We start from the raw sequence: 13,992 nt of genomic DNA, 5'->3' as shown, positions 1-13,992 counted from the left end.
ATATTTCTTTAATACCCTTATTTGCGTTTAGCACAGTTGATTCCAACCCAAGTTTCTCCTCTCCAACCAAATGCTAAATTCTACTATGTTATTGTCACTGTTCCCTCGATGATCCTTTACTCACATAATTTATTAAACTTACCTCATTACATATTACTACATCCAAAATAGCCTGATCCCTCATTGGATCCACAACATATTTTTCCAGGAAACTCCCAAATACACTATGAATTCTTCCTCTTGGCGACTTCTACAATGCTTACAGCAAACAGTATCACAAAATGACCAGGGTTTTCACCAGCTTTTAATCACAAACATGCCTTTTCCCCAAAATGCTCTCTCTTCTTCCTTCATGTGCACAGCCTGAGAAAATTCACAGGCAATTACAGTTCGGTTTGCAGTGCATCTCTCCCTTTGAAGTTCTTGCTTTAAACTTTATTTGATACCCATCAAGTGTGATTTTCCATTATCTCCCTCTACGCAGGGGATAATCCACACAGGCCTTTCAGTCACAAATTGTATTGCTCAGAATTTACAACTTTTTAAAACATTTGACTGCATGTCCACTTTAAAAAAATTAATTAAAACATGTATCTTTTAATAGTTCAATATACTGCTAGCTGATTCATGTTTATGATCCATAATCACAAAAAAAGAGAAAGGTAACAGTCATGTTTTGCTCATTTTGAGGTTGTACAGGACATTGGTGTGGCCTTTTCTGGAGTACTGTGCACAATTCTGGTTGCCCTGCTATGGGAAGGCTATCACTAAATTGAAGGTGGTTCAGAAAAGATTAACTAGGATGTTGCCAGGAATGGAGGATTTGGGCTATAAAAAGACTGGATAGGCTAGGATCTTTTTCACTGGAGCATAGGAGGTTGAGGGGTGACCTCATAGAGGTTTATAAAATTATGAGGGGCATAGATAGGGTGAATAGCAAGGATATTTTCCCCATGGTGGGTGTGTTCAAAACTAGGGGTCATATTTTTAGAGAAAGTTTTAAAAAGGACATGAGGGGTAACCTTTTAACATAGAGAGTGGTTTATGTGTGGAATGAACTGTCAGAGGAAGTGATACAGTAACAACATTTAAAAGACATTTGGACAGGTACCTGAATAGGAAAAGTTTGGAGGGATATGGGCCAAATGCAGGCAGGTTTAGGAATATGGTCAGCGTGGGCTAGTTGGACCGAAGGATCTGTTTCTATGCTGTTCGACTCTGTGTTCTATGTTTTACATTTGCTAATTTGATGTTCCCAATTGACACAAAGGTTGTACTGCTTTTTTTTAAAAAGTGCCCTCATTATCTCCTGATTTATCCTCTGTCCTACAGAACAGTTACAGTTAGGAGCCGATAGACTTCTCTCACCAGTATCTTCTTCCCCTTGATCTTTCCTACATCATCCCATCATAGATTATTTCTTGCTATTGTATTCATTCCATCTCGTACTAACAAAGCTAACCCACCCCCTTTTCCTTTTTACCTGTCATTTTGAAAAGCCACATATCCCTGAATGTTTAGTTTCTAGTATTTGATCTCCTTGTAGCCATGTCTCTGTGATGGCTACAACATCATACCCATTAATCTCTATTTGTGCCACTAATACTTTTAATTTATTCTGAATACTATGCACATTTAATTAAAAAGCCATTAATTTGATTTGTTTACTCTTTTCTCCCCCTTTTACCCTATTTGCTGCTGCTTTTTAATATTTGCACACACTGGCTTTTCCTGTCCCACTCTGCCTATTATTATTAAAATAGTTGCCCTCCAGTGTGGCAATATCCTCTTACTTTGTAAATCGATGTATTCTCCTCAAGCCTCCTCCCTCTAATTCATTTAAAGCCCTCCTATAACTGTAGTTATTTGATTCACCAGGACATTGGTCTCAGCATGGTTCAAGTCAAGCCCAACTGACTGAAACGGCTCCTTTCTACTCCAGTACTGGTGCCTGTACCCCACGAAGTGAAACCCATTCCTGCCACATCGCTCTTTATGGCATGCACTTAACTCCTTTACCTTGTTTACTCTGTGCCAGTTCGCTTGTGGCTCTGATAGTAGTCCTGAGATTATTGTTTTGGAGGTTCTGCTCTTCAGTTTAACTCCTAACTAATTATGGCTGATCATCTAACCCATTCCTGCTTTTTCCCCACACCTTTTGATCTCTTTGGCCCTAAGAACTGTATTGAACTCCTTCTTGAAAATGTTAAATATTTTGGCCTCAACTACTTTCTCTGGCAGAGAATTCCACAGACCACCACTTTCTGGGTGAAGAAATTTCTCCTCATAGAGTCCCCACAGTGTTACAACAGCTTTATTCTGCCCTGGTCTATCTGGACTCCTGGAGATTGTGACATAGTTTTCTTATCCAGCAGCAGAATAATTCACAACTTTGCCAAAAAGATTAGAGATAAATTTAGCAATGTGAATGTCAGCAGCCAGCTCACAGTGCAGTGGTCTCCCAGAATCCAAGCTAAACAATCACTGGTGTGCAAATGGCTGACAAGAATTTAACCGTAACGACTATACCTCCCTTCAAATAGCAAAGAAAGAGAAAGTCTGTGGCAATGCAAATCGTACATGTGCCACTGAATGGACTCTTTGACAAATATATCATCTCCACCTTTTGATGCCCCTGTCCTGAGCAAACTCTTTACTTAGCGTCATAGAGTCATAGAGATGTATAGCACAGAAACAGACCCTTTGGTCCAACCCGTCCATGCTGACCAGACATCCCAACCCAATTTAGTCCCACCAGCCAGCACCAAGCCCATATCCCTCCAAACCCTTCCTATTCATATACCCATCCAAATGCCTCTTAAATGTTGCAATTGTACCAGCCTCCACCATATCCTCTGGCATCTCATTCCATACACGTACCACCCTCTGTGTGAAAAGGTTGCCCCTTAGGTCTCTTTTATATCTTTCCCCTCTCACCCTAAACCTATGCCCTCTAGTTCTGGACTCCCCGACCCCAGGGAAAGACTTTGTCTATTTATCCTATCCATGCCCCTCATAATTTTATAAACCTCTATAAGGTCACCCCTCAGCCTCTGACACTCCAGGGAAAACAGCCCCAGCCTGTTCAGCCTCTCCCTGTAGCTCAAATCCTCCAACCCTGGCAACATCCTTGTAAATCTTTTCTGAACCCTTTCAAGTTTCACAACATCTTTCCGATAGGAAGGAGACCAGAATTGCACGCAATATTCCAACAGTGGCCTAACCAATGTCCTGTACAGCCACAACATGGCTTCCCAACTCCTGTACTCAATACTCTGACCAATAAAGGAAAACATACCAAACGCCTTCTTCACTATCCTATCTACCTGCGACTCCACTTTCAAGGAGCTATGAACCTGCACTCCAAGGTCTCTGTTCAGCAACACTCCCCATGACCTTACCATTAAGTGTATAAGTTCTGTTAAGATTTGCTTTCCCAAAATGCAGCACCTCGCATTTATCTGAATTTAACTCCATCTGCCACTTCTCCACCCATTGGCCCATCTGGTCCAGATCCTGTTGTAATCTGAGCTAACCCTCTTCACTGTCCACTACACTTCCAATTGTGGTGTCATCTGCAAACTTGCTAACTGTACCTATTATGCTCGCATCCAAATCATTTATGTAAATGACAAAAAGTAGAGGGCCCAGCACCGATCCTTGTGGCACTCCACTGGTCACAGGCCTCCAGTCTGAAAAACAACCCTCCACCACCACCCTCTGTCTTCTACCTTTGAGCCAGTTCTGTATCCAAATGGCTAGTTCTCCCTTTATTCCATGAGATCTAACCTTGCTAATCAGTCTCCTATGGGGAACCTTGTTGAACTTCTTATTGAAGTCCATATAGATCACATCTACTACTCTGCCCTCATCAGTCTTCTTTGTTACTTCTTCAAAAAACTCAATGAGACATGATTTCCCACACATAAAGCCATGTTGACTATCCCTAATCAGTCCTTGCCTTTCCAAATACATGTACATCCTGTCCCTAAGGATTCCCTCCAACAACTTGCCCACCACCGAGGTGAGGCTCACCGGTCTATAGTTCCCTGGCATGTCTTTACCGCCCTTCTTAAACAGTGGCACCACATTTGCCAACCTCCAGTCTTCCGGCACCTCACCTGTGACTATCGATGATACAAATATCTCAGCAAGAGGCCCAGCAATCACTTCTCTAGCTTCCCACAGAGTTCTCGGGTACACCTGATGGGGTCCTGGGGATTTATCCACTTTTAACCGTTTCAAGACATCCAGCACTTCCTCCTCTGTAATCTGGACATTTTGCAAGATGTCACTATCTATTTCCCTACAGTCTTTATCTTCCATATCCTTTTCCACAGTAAATACTGATGCAAAATATTCATTTAGTATCTCCCCCATTTTCTGTGGCTCGACACAAAGGCCGCCTTGCTGATCTTTGAGGGGCCCTATTCTCTCCCTAGTTACCCTTTTGTCCTTAGTATATTTGTAAAAACCCTTTGGATTCTCCTTAATTCTATTTGCGAAAGCTATCTCATGTCCCTGTTTTGCCCTCCTGATTTCCCTCTTAAGTCGACTCCTACTTTCTTTATACTCTTCCTAGGATTCACTCGATCTATCCTGTCTATACCTGACATATGCTTCCTTCTTTTTCTTAACCAAACCCTCAATTTCTTTAGTCATCCAGCATTCCCTATACCTACCAGCCTTCCCTTTCACCCTGACAGGAATATATTTTCTCTGGATTCTTGTTATCTCATTTCTGAAGACTTCCCATTTTCCAGCCGTCCCTTTACCTGCGAACATCTGCCCCCAATCAGCTTTCGAAAGTTCTTGCCTAATACTGTCAAAATTGGCCTTTCTCCAATTTAGAACTTCAACTTTTAGATCTGGTCTATCCTTTTCCATCACTATTTTAAAACGAATAGAATTATGGTCGCTGGCCCCAAAGTGCTCCCCCACTGACACCTCAGTCACCTGCCCTGCCTTATTTCCCAAGAGTAGGTCAAGTTTTGCACCTTCTCTAGTAGGTACATCCACATACTGAATCAGAAAATTGTCTTGTACACACTTAAGAAATTCCTCTCCATCTAAACCTTTAACACTATGGCAGTCCCAGCCAAATTTTGGAAAGTTAAAATCCCCTGCCATAACTACCCTATTATTCTTACAGATAGCTGAGATCTCCTTACAAGTTTGTTTCTCAATTTTCCTCTGACTATTGGGGGGTCTATAATACAATCCCAAGAAAGTGATCATCCCTTTCATATTTCTCAGTTCCACCCAAATAATTCCCTGGATGTATTTCCAGGAATACCCTCCCTCAGTACAGCTGTAATGCTACCCCTTATCAAAAACGCTACTCCACCCTCCTCTCTTGCCTCCCTTTCTATCCTTCCTGTAGCATTTGTATCCTGGAACATTAAGCTGCCATCCCTGAGCCATGTTTCCGTAATTGCTATGATATCTCATCTTGCTGTCCATGCTCTATCTCACTCTTTCTAGTCAATGATCTGAACCTACCTGGTGTTTAACTTTAGCCATTCATCATTAACAGATCTGGCTGGACCACATGCTGTGATACTCTCTGGTGTCTACCCCAGGGTCACTCGGTAGAATGGAAATAACGCTCCAGCTTTTTTTTTGTTCATCACTAAACTCCCCTGAAACCGCTTTAACCATACCTCCATAGGAGCAGTAGGAGGCCATTCAGCTTATTATGGCCTCAAACCTCCCCGTATCTCTGTAACTCCTCCAGCCAACTCAAACTTGACATTTCTTCCGCTCTGGAGTCTTGTGTATTCTGCGTACCAGCCTTTTACCGTTGATTACAATGGTAATTGTTCAACCATTTTATCGAAAAGCGTGGCGCTGGAAAAGGTAGAGCAGGTCAGGCAGCATCCGAGGAGCAGGAGAGTCATCAAGAATATGGAAGATGAAAGGGGGCTGAGAGATAAATAGGGGCTGGAGGTGGGGCTGGGGGCAAGGTAGGTGGGATACCGGAAACATCAAATCTCCTGCTGCTTGGATGCTGCCTGACCTGATGTGCTTTTCCAGTGCCATGCTCTTTGACCCTGACTCTCCAGCATCTGCAGCCCTCACTTAGAGTCATAGAGTCATAGAGATGTACAGCATGGAAACAGACCCTTCGGTCCAGCCCATCCATGTTGACCAGATATCCCAACCCAATCTAGCCCCACCTGCCAGCACCCGGCCCATATCCCTCCAAACCTTTCCTATTCATATACCCATCCAAATGCCTTTTAAATGTTGCAATTGTACCAGCCTCCACCACTTCCTCTGGCAGCTCATTCCACACACGTACCACCTTCTGTGTGAAAAAGTTGTCACTTAGGTCCCTTTTAATATCTTTCCCCTCTCACCCTAAACCTATACTGTCTAGTTCTGGACTCCCTGACCCCCAGGGAAAAGACTTTGTCTATTTATCCTATCCATGCCCCTCATAATTTTGTAAATCTCTATAAGGTCACCCCTCAGCCTCCGATGCTCCAGGGAAAACAGCCCCAGCCTGTTCAGCCTCTCCCTATAGCTCAGATCCTCCAACCCTGGCAACATCCTTGCAAATCTTTTCTGAACCCTTTCAAGTTTCACAACATCTTTCCGATAGGAAGGAGACCAGAATCGCACGCAATATTCCAACAGTGGCCTAACCAATGTCCTGTACAGCCGCAACATGACCTCCCAACTCCTATACTCCATACTCTGACCAATAAAAGTAAGTATACCAAATGCCTTCTTCACTATCCTATCTACCTGCAACTCCACTTTCAAGGAGCTATGAACCTGCACTCCATGGTCTCTAGTTCAGCCATTTTTGTCCCTCCCCTCAGAAATTCCCTCCCGAAACCTTTTCACTTTTTCTTGAAAACTCTCAGTGAAAGTCACCTCTGACAAAGCATCTGCTCTCTTCACCTAGTGCCTCCTTCTTTGGCTGCCCATTAAAGGCTCCCTGTACATCTAAGCTAGTGTTCTTACTCCAGATTTGTTTCATATCACCTTCTTTCCTGGAAGCAGTGACCCATGTCAGAGTACATTTCTGAAAGCTCCAGCTCATTGCCAAGTTAGTTCTTTTCTTTCTGGAGTCTCCATTGTGAACCTCATTATGTTATTCAGTTGGGAGAGCATCACAACTGAACATGATCCTATTCTCACTCACTCATCCTCAGGCATATTCAGTTTTCCAGTGGGGTCCACTACACAAATCAGCAACAAGAATCTAGCATACTTTTCTTTTACTTTCCCAATCCAGGTGGCTTGAGGTCATTGTAGCAGCCCCACACCAACGGAGATCAGCTAGACAAGGAATAAACGATGGAAACTTTCTCAGCCATATTTGATCCATCACCGAAGATGGTAGTAATGGTGCTGGGCTAGTAATCCGGAGATCAAGGTTAATTCTCTGGGAATTTAGGTTCAAATCCCACCATGGCAGATGGGGGAATTCAAATTCAATTAATAACAATGTGGAATTGAAAGCTTGTCTCAGTGATGGTGAGCATTAAACCATGTTGATCATTGTAAAAGCCCATCTGTTTCACTAATGTTCTTTTAGGTAAGGAAACCTATCTCCACATGACTCTGAATCCACAGTAATATAGTTGGCTCTTAACTGTTCTCTGAAACGGGCTGGCAAACCACTGACTTCAAAGGCAATTAGGAATGAGCAATAAAATGTTAGCCTTGCCAGCAATGCCCACATCCCATGAAAAAAATGAAGAAAGAGAAACATATTTCCCAATGTCATTAATCTGCAATGCCCTAGTCTTAAAAACAGTGTGATCTTCTGCCTTCAGCACATAACTGCTGAAGACAATATTTTCCTACTTCAGAATCTACATTGTAACTTTGGAGCCAAGAAGCAAGCAATTATTTTTACAGGTTCGTGAGATCGAAGAAACCAGCAGGAACTGCTTAAAACATTTTCAAGCACCTGCCTGAAAATCATAGCTGCCCAGAGCAGGTGGAGTCCAGCAATTTGATATTCTTGGCAAACACAATCTCACATGGTATCAATAAGTGCATAATCTGCAGGAGTGATACTCCATATCTCACACTCATAGAACGATCATCGCTTGTGTAACATAAAGATTACTGTGGCTTTCCACTTCCAATTGTCTCATTTATTTAGTTTAGCTTGTCCATCTTGATCTTACAGGACATCTGTAAGTTTCCATAGTTGATGAGACTATTGGTTGACGGCTTCAAGTGTTCACTTTACAGGGGAGGGGTGTGGATAGGGAAGTGATTAGTGTTTACATGGTCTGGTTTGACAAGCCTTGAATATTTTCTTTGTTTGCATTCTGTTTGCAGGTCCTCCTGGCTGTTTTTCCTATTTATTTACAATAATATCTGATGTCATTGGCACCAGCCCTGGACTGGATGAACAAGTCCTGTGACTGCAGAACCTGCCTGCACCAATACAAACTCTTTTCTGTTGAAAACAGCCAGACCACATCACTGCGAATAACAGCAACTCTGTGGGTTGGAGTCTAGCAAGGATCAGCACTCAGACCTGGCGGCTGCATATGTAAACAGCTTGTTTATGTCTTGCTTGAGCAAGTACAGTGATTGCAGTGTTGGGGTTTTTCCTTCTTTCCTCACCCAGCCCCTGAGATTTCCCCCTTTCATCCTGAAAGGTGCTGATTCAAATTGATGCACAGATCCCAACATGCTTGCAGCCCCTCAAGTGATCATGGAAACCAGGTCTTAGTGGATCACTTGACAAAGGCAAACAGATCTAAAATGTCCTCACTGGATGCTCACGTGTGCATTTTCTTGAAGGAGTTCATAAGACAGAGCAGCTGAGGTGGATCATTCTACCAAGTCCTCTAAGAATCTTGTATGTCTCAATAAGGTAGGTCTCATTCTTCGAAATGCCATTGAGTACAGGCCCAATCTATTCAACCACTCCTCATAAGACAGTCCTTCCATATCTGGTATCAGCATAGTTAACCTTCTCTGGGCTGCATTCAATGACAATATGTCTTTGTCTAAATAAGGGGCCCAAAACTGGTCACAGTATTCCAGCTGTGGTCTGATTAGTGCCTTGTACAGTTTTAGCGAAACCACCCTACTTTTCCACTCCATTCCCTTTGAAATAAAGGCCAATATTCCATTTGCCTTCCTACTACCCACTGAACTTGGATGCTGGTTTTTGTTTTGAGACTCATGGACAAGGACTCCCAAATCCCCTCTCTGTAGCCTTCTTCAGTCTTTCTCCATTTAAATAGTATTCAGCTTCTCTATTCTTCCTGCCAAATTGCATAACCTCACATGTTTTCACATTATATTCTATCTGCTAAGTTTTCTTTTTCAAAACGCACTCACTTAACATGTCTACATCCTGCTAAAGGGGGTCAGATGGCTGGATGGCTGTTTTGCAATGTCGAGTGCATTGCCAACAGTTTGGGTTCAATTCCTGTACTGGCTGAGGTTACCATGGAGGACTCTCCTTCTCAACCTCTCTTCTGAGGCATGGTGACCGTTGGGCTAAACCACTACCTGTTGTCTCTCTTTCTAATGAGACAGCAGTTATTTGGTCTTGTAAAACTATGGTGACTTTTGATATCCCTCTTTATTAACTGATGATCACATCCAGAGACCCTGGTTGATCTTTCTTCTCCCAAATCCAGGGACATTGAAGCCAACTCCAATGCAGTAATAACTGAGATTGGTTAACCCAAGAGAGGCCGGGGACAAGCCTGTGACTTAATTGACTAAACAACACATACTCTATCCATTTACTGAATTGCCTATCAATTCTAAATTGTAATGGAGCATATTTTCAGGTATTAATTTCCTTTCTAGCATATTTCTCATGATCTCTGGTTTACATTTCCCAAAGTCAGTGAAACATCAATGACTCAAGTCACTCCACGATTCCTGGAAAGCAGGAGAATACAAGAGCATCAGGAGATGCTCTCACTACTCCAGCTGGAGACCTACCAGATGCCAGTTTATAAAGAGAGACCAGGTGGGCTCTTGTGGTGGAATGGTAGTGCCCTTACCTCTGAGCCAGAAGGCCTAATTTCATGTCCACCTGCTCTAGTAGTATGTAATTTCATCTCTGTACAGGTCAATTCAAAATAAAAATGATGTGCAAGAGAATGAAGAGCTGAGTTCACCTTGAATGGATGATTTGGTGGAAATGTATTAATGAAAACATAGCTGAATTCATTGAGGCGCTCTTGTGACACAGCGGTAGTGTCCCAGGGCGTGCAGATTCTAGTGCCACCTGCTCCAAAGATGGGACTTGACTGGTGGGAGGTGCTTGTACCTTGATGTTTTTGTTTAATTAAGTGGGTGAATTTTTTAATATAAAAAGAGCTGAATTCTTGCCCTCTGGGCAATTAGGAATGGGCAATAAATGCTAGCCTAGCCAGCTCTGACCTCATCCTGTGAATGAAAGAAAAAGCTGAGCTCTTAACTTGGTGGCAAGTTTCTTTAATATAATAGCTGAATTCCCCACTCCCCTCCCCTTCTGGGGTATTGGTTTGTGGACAGGGAAAAGGTCCAGAAGAGCAAAGGAAATAAATACACCGGTTTTGTGCTAAGCTATAGATTTGCAATAAATCTTGCAAATCTCTGAATGCTTTTTGCTGCCTAATTCAACAAATGAAAATCAGTGTACTAAACACCTAGTGCCAATAGCACTCGAGTGTAAAAGTGCCTTCAAGCTCCACTGAAATCAAGCACTGAGGCAGCATTGTATACACCGATTGCTATCTTTCCAGGTTTCTCAAAATATGATCAGAAGTTCAGAAAGCAACCAGAATCACATTACTACACAGCCATGCCCCATTGCTTTGAATTTAAAATTGCAAGGTGACCTTGGGTCCATGTTTACATAACGTCATTGCCAAAGCATTAGGCAAATCACTGCATATAGGCTCTATGAAGAAAGACATTTGGTAACTATGTGCTTCCCATAATGTTTTGCATTGACTGCCACTAAATGTGTGATTTGTCATCCCTACCCAACTTGAATTCTGACTCCACTGTAGTCCTACATTTAGCAATGAATAGGCTAAATTGGCCTATTCTATATTCATGTACCAAACTACCTTCTGGAATTGAAAATGTGTTGCTGGAAAAGCGCAGCAGGTCAGGCAGCATCCAAGGAGCAGGAGAATCGACATTTCGGGCATAAGCCCTTGGAAGGGCTCTTGTCCGAAACGTCGATTCTCCTGCTCCTTGGATGCTGCCTGACCTGCTGCACTTTTCCAGCAACACATTTTCAGCTCTGATCTCCAGCATCTGCTGTCCTCACTTTCTCCTACCTTCTGGAATTCACTAGAATACTGACTTTTAGTTTACTGCTTCAACACTATCTGCTTGTACATGATGCGCATAATTAATTCTAACTCCAAATGATGGAATCATTTGAATTTTCTTTACGCGCCTGTCACTAAGTTGTGCTTATGCAAAAGTACCACATTCCATCTGCAGAAAGCTTCATTTTGTCATCTTTATATTATGTTTTTGTTAGAGTAAATAGAAAAAGACTGAAAAGACAAAATAGACGATGACCTGATAGAAGCCTTTAAAATCATGGAAGGATTGATATAGTAGATATAGGGAAGGCATTACTGTTTGTTGGAGGAGACCAGAACTTGGGCCCACAGATAAAATATTTGTTACGAATAAGTGAAACAGGGAATTCAGAAGAAAAAGTGTATTTACCAAGAGAGTGAAGAAAATGTGGTCTTAGTTACTAAATGGAATACTTTAGGAAATGTAAACCAGAGACCATGAGAAATATGCTAGAAAGGAAATTAATACCTGAAAATATGCTCCATTACAATTAGGAATTGATAGGCAATTCATTAAATGGATAGAGTATGTGTTGTTTAGTCAATTAAGTCACAGGCTTGTCCCCGGTCTCTCTTGGGTTCACCAATCTCAGTTATAGATAAATTTAAGGTGAAGCATGATATCTCAAAGAGTCAGAGATGCACAGCATGGAAACAGACCCTTCAGTCCAATTTATCAATGCCAACCAGATATCCTAAATTAATCTAGTTCCATATACCAACATTTGACCCATATCCCCCTAAACCTTCCTGTTCATATACCCATCCAGATGACTTTTAAATGTTGCAATTGTATCAGTCTCCACCATCTTCTCTGGCACTCATTCCATACACGTACGTACCACCCTCTGTGAAAAAGTTGCCCCTTAGCTCCCTTTTAAATCTTTCCCCCCTCACCTTAAACCTATGCCCACTAATTTTGGACTCCCCTACCCTGGGAAAACAACCTTGTTTATTTGTCCTATCCATGCCTCTCATAATTTTGTAAACCTCTATATAGTCACCGGCGCTCCAGGGAAAATAGCCCCAGTCTATTCAGTCTCTCCTTATAGCTCAAACAATCCAGTCCCGGCAATATCTTTTCTGCACCCTTTCAAGTTTAAACAATATCCTTTCTATAGAAGGTTCTCTGTCTCACTCTAGAAGGATTTGTGCTGAGACTCCATGAGGAGGCTAGGTTTGCAGGGGCCCTTACTTATCCTGAACCTGTTTTGTAAGGACCACTATCACAGTGGCAGTTCAAATCCTGCCATTGGGCCGATGGGGTTTGTCATGGGGTTCTAGTTTATGACTTCCAGTGTTTCCTATTCCTTGATGCAAACGATGTCTGGCTGGTGGATATTGTTCAGCAGCACTACTCCATATTGGGTGCCAAAATAGAAGGCAGGTAGTAGGTAGGTTCAATGAGTTATCATGTTTAATAAAGTGCAGCATGAATGGTTTCCACCAGCTCATAAGATTTTGACAGTTGGGAGACACGTGAGGTGGTGTGACAAATAGCCAGGGGAGCAGGGGAACAGCATGGTCAATATTATCACACTGAGTGTCAAGATGATGTGTGCATGTGACCTATGCCCAATGACTGCACAGTGCTCGGCTGTGGAGTAGGATAGGACAACTGCTGAGGACTGGACTGTTGTGGTAGCAGTGCCCTGATAGATCCAGGATGTTTTGTTCGTAGGTTGTTCTCTGGTTTTGGCTTTTGGTGCTGTGCACTTCTATGAACATCTTAAGAAGACTAATTCCTATCTAGAGATACTGTCAAGTATCATGAGTTGGGATCATGCTTTACTCTCTGGCCATCCATGTAATTATATAACCTACACACTGGATATGGTTTCAGACAGATTCATTGCGAGATGCTATGTCCTTATTGTAACGTTCGTGAACATTGTAATGTCTTTGCTCAGGACCTTGTCTATCATACAGGATGGCACTTGATTGGCACAGAAGATGCTTGAAGATGTAGTTGTTTGCAGATTAGTTGTATATCTGTTAAAAAGGATTGAGGTTAGCATTAAACCCAGTGATAATAAATTAAGGTATCTCTGGATCAACAGTGACATTTCTGATTAATGTCTCTCCTGCCTAATTGAAGGACATCGAGTTCCCTGTATTGCCACTGCAGAGATCAACAAGCTTATCACAGACCAGGAACCTCTCACTTTTCTGGTCCATAAGACTCAGTATTGGACTATTTGCCCAATAAGTATTCAAGCACACTTCTTGGATAAGTAATGGTCTACATTAGGAATAAGTCATAGAGTCATAGAGATGTACAGCATGGAAACAGACCCTTCGGTCCAACCTGTCCATGCCGACCAGATATCCCAACCCAATCTAGTCCCACCTGCCACCAGCCGGCCCATATCCCTCCAAACCCTTCCTGTTCATATACCCATCCAAATGCCTCTTAAATGTTGCGATTGTACCAGCCTCCACCACTTCCTCTGGCAGCTCATTCCATACATGTACCAACCTCTGCGTGAAAAGGTTGCCCCTTTGATCCCTTTTATATCTTTCCCCTCTCACCCTAAAGCTATGCCCTCTAGTTCTGGACTCCCCGACCCCAGGGAAAAGACTTTGCCTATTTACCCTATCCATGCCCCTCATAATTTTGTAAACCTCTATAAGGTCACCCCTCAGCCTCCGACGCTCCAGGGAAAACAGCCCCAGCCTG

The 13,992-nt window shown here is 42.6% G+C and overlaps 1 protein-coding gene and 1 long non-coding RNA gene across 5 annotated transcripts in view; one reads left to right on the top strand and one right to left on the bottom strand.

Annotated features, from left to right (window-relative positions):
• Positions 1–11,053, top strand: part of LOC140471262 (uncharacterized) — a 115,879-nt gene extending 104,826 nt beyond the window's left edge. For all 3 annotated transcript variants that reach the window (XR_011956941.1, XR_011956945.1, XR_011956943.1), the window contains exon 5: positions 8,311–11,053. This is a non-coding gene — a long non-coding RNA (uncharacterized lncRNA). The remainder of the gene's footprint in view (positions 1–8,310) is intronic.
• The window catches only part of LOC140471259 (receptor tyrosine-protein kinase erbB-4-like), a 170,775-nt gene that overhangs the window by 86,702 nt on the left and 70,081 nt on the right, over positions 1–13,992 (bottom strand). The window lies entirely within an intron of this gene.

This window comes from Chiloscyllium punctatum, chromosome X (genome assembly GCF_047496795.1).
Source record: "Chiloscyllium punctatum isolate Juve2018m chromosome X, sChiPun1.3, whole genome shotgun sequence".
Lineage (NCBI taxonomy): Eukaryota > Metazoa > Chordata > Chondrichthyes > Orectolobiformes > Hemiscylliidae > Chiloscyllium > Chiloscyllium punctatum.
Note: the sequence above shows the minus strand (reverse complement) of the source record. Positions and strands in the feature narration are given on the sequence as shown.